The sequence below is a fragment of the Emys orbicularis genome, chromosome 1 (assembly GCF_028017835.1).
Source record: "Emys orbicularis isolate rEmyOrb1 chromosome 1, rEmyOrb1.hap1, whole genome shotgun sequence".
Taxonomy (NCBI): domain Eukaryota; kingdom Metazoa; phylum Chordata; order Testudines; family Emydidae; genus Emys; species Emys orbicularis.
Genome location: NC_088683.1, coordinates 371,845,234 through 371,850,519, shown reverse-complemented (window position 1 = coordinate 371,850,519; position 5,286 = coordinate 371,845,234). Strand labels below are relative to the sequence as shown.

Below are 5,286 nucleotides of genomic sequence, written 5' to 3'. Positions count from 1 at the left end.
TTTTAATACTTTACATTTAACACAGGAATTGACATAAATCTTTTCTAGGATTTCATTTGTTCTTAATATACTTAATAACCTCCTCTTTGTGATCCATAGCCCTGCCAAACATGGAGTTTTCTCTGATGTCTTAATGTTATTTGTCAATTTTCTTAACTTTTTTATTCTTGGCTCGCTATTTTCCCTTTTTCCTCCTTGTTACATATTGCTTCCCTCCCCGTAATTGCTGCCTTCACTTTACCACTAAACTGAGTTTTTACCCAAAGTTGTTCACTTTGTTGACTGTGGAATCATAAGTTTTCTGCTATCAAATAAACTGTTATAAAAGAATTACCAATATTCATTCATATTTTTCTCTCTAAATTCCATTGCGCCCCCCCCCCCCCCCAATCAGTTCTGCTAACAATTTTCCTCAACTTTGGGGAATTACTCCTCTTGGATCACTAAGTGTCTATCAATAATACTGGTTGGGAACTGTCCATTTGAATGTAAATAAGTTTCAATTTTATTTTCCTGTTCTATATCATATGCTCTCATCGTTGTCTCTTGTGTAAACTAAAGAGTCCCAGACTTTTCTGTCCTTAATAGAGACTGGGTGACCAAAACTGACCACATATGCAGAACATGTTATTCTCCATCCCATATCTTAGGGAGCTGAACATTGTTTTGTTTTGTCCACTGCTGAACAGGTGTTTCTCTTGAGGTGTTATCAATGGCGCTCAGGTCTTTTCCTTGAGGTATGTTCTACTTGGGATGTTTCTCCCAGCACATCTTTGAAATTTTTTTTTTTTTTGCCCAGCCTCTCATTGCATTAAGGAACAATGATGGATATCCAGTTTCCTGATGGTGCCTCTTAAGGTTCCCCCACCACAAAGTGTATGAATTATTAATGCAGGAAGCAGAATAAATTTATGGAATTGGATTTAGTAGGGTCATTGTTCATAGTTATTTTCTCAGAATAATGAAAATGTCATTTTTCAGTGTGTGAAGAGTGATCAATCTGCTTCTCCCATGAGAACAGTCTCCACTAGTACATGTAGTGTCTCATATTAACGTTGTCTCTCCATTCAGGCATTTGTACTGCGACCATCACCTGAGATCCTAGAAACACACGGAAAGTCAGGGGAGCATACGCTAAATGCAGGAGACACTCTAATGCGTCAGAGTTGGACATTTTCTCCCCTTCACCATGTCGGATTCTAACACAACCGACTTCACCAACCCCTCCACCTTCATCCTACTTGGGATTCCTGGCCTAGAGGCAGCCCATATCTGGATCTCCATTCCCTTCTGTGCTATATACTCCATAGCCATGTTGGGGAACTTCACCATCCTGTTCATCGTGAAGAGGGAGCCCAGCCTCCACGGACCCATGTTCTATTTCCTCTGCATGCTGGCCATCAGTGACCTGGTCATGTCCACATCCACCGTACCCAAAATGCTGAGCATCTTCTGGTTGAATTTGAGGGAGATCAGTTTCAGTGTCTGTCTCACCCAGATGTATTTCGTTCACTCCTCTCAAAGATGGAGTCTGGAATCCTCATGGCCATGGCTTTTGATCGCTATGTGGCCATCTGCAATCCTCTGAGATATTCCACGATCCTGAAAAACTCTGTGGTGGCCAAGATAGGTCTGGCCGTGGTGCTGCGTAGTTGCATAATCACATTACCCTATCCCTTCCTGGCCAGGCGGTGGCCATATTGCAGAACCAACATGATCCCCCACTTCTATTGTGCGCATATAGCTGTGGTGAAGCTGGCCTGTGCTGACATCCGCATCAGTAGTTACTATGGCCTGTTTAATCTTATATCTGTTAGCGGAATGGATTTATTTTTTATCGCCATGTCCTATACTCTAATCCTCCGGGCCATCTTCCTCCTCCCCACAAAGGATGCCCGGCTCAAAACTTTTGGGACCTGCATCTCTCATCTTTGTGCCATCTCAGCTTTATACATCCCAGATTTATTCTCCTCTCTCATTCAGCGGTTTGGCCACAATGTGCCACTGCACTTCCTTATTCTCATTACCAGTGTGTACCAGCTGGTGCCTCCCATGTTACACCCCATCATTTATGGGTTGAGGACCAAACAGATCCGGGGCAGGCTGCTCCAGCTCCTTACTCATAAAGAGAACTAAATGTTTTCTCCTGTTGCTCTGGCTCTGAGATTGAGATCTGTGCAGAGCTGGCTGGTCCATGTTGCTGGGGCCTCTTCCCTGAATCACTTACTGGACAGACAGAGAGACATTTAACCCTTTCCTATCCTTAATGTGCTGTGTCAATGTGATGAACTGGGGAATCAGTCTTTGTACACTACATTGGGTTGCCACATTTCTAATTGATCTTACCGGGGTGCCTGAAATTGCAATCTTGTACCATCTCTTTTGTCAAGCCTCGATCCTGCTGTGTGTCTTCTCCCCAAGGTGCTGCCCCTGTCACTTGCTCCTGTCTCCCCTCCCTAGTCAGCTGCGACCCAGTCATCTCTAAAATAATTATGATCTCACATCTTATGGGAAGTCACTTAAGGGGCACAGATTCCTGTTAAAATTTAAATGTTTATTCTTAATTTGTTACTAACACTGTGGAGAGAGAGACCCTGGCAGGACTCCTGGGATCTATTGCAGCTCTGGGAGGGGAGTGGGGTATAGTGGGTTAGAGCAGGAGTCAGATACATCTGGAATCTAAATAAGAGACCAGAATGGCCATACTGGGTAAAACCAATGGTCAATGTAGCCCGGTAGCCTGTCTTCTGACAGTGCCCAGTGCCAGGGGCTTCAGAGGGAATGAACAGAACATGGCAATCAGGATGTGATTCATTTGGAGTAGCTCGGCAGAAGGGGGCAGAAGCCCCAAACCTGGGCTGCCTCAGCTTCATCTGGCAGGAGTTCAAGCCTTTTGCCCCAGTAGGCGCCGCTGGGGGAGGGGAAGAGCCCGGGCTGCCTGGGTGGAATGGCAGAATAAGCCCTCAATTCAGGCTGGCCCGAGCCATAGCTGCAGCCACAGAGTGGAGGCAGGAGCTGTGGGGGGAGAGGGGGAGAGAAGTCCTACTCATTTTTGTCCTCTCCATCTTCCGTACTACTGCCGTCCAGGGAATGTCTCCTTTCCCCTGTCCTTGGATGAACCTTCCCTCCAGCTCCCTTTCCCTTTCGGGAAATATAGATGGGTTGCGCAGCTCCACCAGTACAGTCCCCAAACCGGTGCTCTGCTCTCCCTTTGCCCATCTCTGTGGGCCACAGAGTCATAACAGGGGCCCAGCCAGAGGATAATCATAAGTCCATGACACCGTCCGCCACTTTGCTGCTGGATGAGCCTCATCGTTTCTGTTGGACACCTGTGATTTCACGGGTAAGGTGAAGCTCCCTCTCCAGCATTGCGGAGACTTCTATCTCATCTTCTGGGCTATAATGGCTGTTTGGAGGAGTTGGGGGGAAACGGGAGGCAGGACATCCTGGTCTACCAGTGGGCCTGCAACTTCTGTGACAAGCCTTTCAGGTTGGTCAGTGATTGTTTCAAGGCTGGCTGGGGATCCTCCTGCCCATGAGGATCCTCCTCAGCCCTCAGAATGAACCCAACCATCTTTTAACATTGAACAACAGAGGCTCCTTGGTGGTTCTCCATGTTGCCAGGTGCTCTCCTTTCTTTGTGACGTAGGGTACTATCAGGGTTCCCTCCCCACTCTGAACTCTGGGGTAAAGATGTGGGGACCGGCATGAAATACCCCCTAAATTTATATTCCACCAGTTTAGGTAAAAAACTTTCCCAAGGTGCAAATTCCTTTCCTTGTCCTTCGATGGTATTGCTGCCACCATCAAGTGATTTAAACAAACATTCAGGGAGAGGCCACTTGGAGCCCTACCCACCCCAAAATATCCCCCCAAACCTCTTCACCTCCTTTCCTGGGGAGGCTTGAGAATAATATACCAACCATTTGCCTTTAATAAAAGAACAGACCAGACCCTTTATGTTTAGGACTCTAAAATCACGTAAAAGAAGAAATTTACTATAAAGAAAAAAATAAAAGAAGTAACTCTGTAAAATTAGGACAGAAAATAATTTTACAGGGTAATAAAAATATTTTAAACACAGGAGATTCCCCTGTAGGCTCAACTTTAAAGTTACAAAAGCAGGAATATACCTCCCTCTTAGAATAAGGAAAATTCGCAAGCTAAAAGAAAAGATAATCTAATGCATTTCCTTGCTATTACTTACCATTTCTGTAATTTTATATGTGTCATTTCAGTAGAAGCTAGGTTACCTGCTTGGTCTCTCTCTTTGTCCTGAGAGGGAACAAATCAAAGAGCACAAAGAACCTCCCCCCACCCCTGATTTGAAAGTATCTTCTTTCCCCATTGGTCTTTCTGGTCAGGTGCCAACTAGGGTAATTGAACTGATTAACCCCTTACAGGTTACGGAGGGATTTCAAGCTACCCTTAGCTATATGTTTATGACAGGTACTCTGTGGTTTGCCTGCAGGAAACCCACATGTATCCAGCTGCCAAGACTAGTTGGCAGCAGAAGTTGGGGGACAGGTTATATTTTAGACACATCAGCACTTATTTGGCTGGTGTGGCCACCCTGTTCTCCCCCGACCTACAGCCTGAGATGCTGCGAGTTGCCGAGGTCATGCCAGGTCACCTGCCTCACCTCCAGGTCAGTTTGGAGGGGCTGACATTGAATATATTCCATTTCTATCCCCTGAATGCAGACCCAGAGTGGGTGTGTTTCTATCAAGAGGCATCTGATTTACTCCACACTTTGGATCTTCACTAGTGTCTGGGCCTCGGTGGGGATTTTAATACCATCTTTGATGACCAGAATCCTCAGGGATCGAGAGCAGCCAGGCTGCTGCACGAATCCTCAGAGAGATCGTCAGTCATCACTCACTGGTGGACGTCTGACATGACCAACACACGGATGACAATTCCACCTTTTCCTATGTAAAGTGCGCCCTTGTTGCCAAGAAGGTTAACAGCATTTTGGGCTGTATAAGAAGGGACATTGCCAGCAGATCGAGGGATGTGATCGTTCCCTTCTATTCGACATTGGTGAGGTCTCATCTGGAGTACTGTGTCCAGTTTCGGGCCCCACACTACAAGAAGGATGTAGAAAAATTGGAAAGAGTACAGCGGAGGGCAACAAAAATGATTAGGGGGCTGGAGCAGATGATTTATGAGGAGAGGCTGAGGGAACTGGGATTATTTAATCTGCAGAAAAGAAGAATGAGGGAGGATTTGATAGCTGCTTTCAAATACCTGAAAGGGGGTTCCAAAGAGGATGGATCTAGACTG

At 45.9% G+C, this 5,286-nt stretch overlaps 1 pseudogene; it reads left to right on the top strand.

Moving 5' to 3' along the window:
- The first annotated feature begins 1,189 nt into the window (after positions 1–1,189).
- LOC135874001 (olfactory receptor 52E2-like) lies at positions 1,190–2,136 on the top strand (annotated as a pseudogene).
- The last annotated feature ends 3,150 nt before the right edge of the window (positions 2,137–5,286 follow it).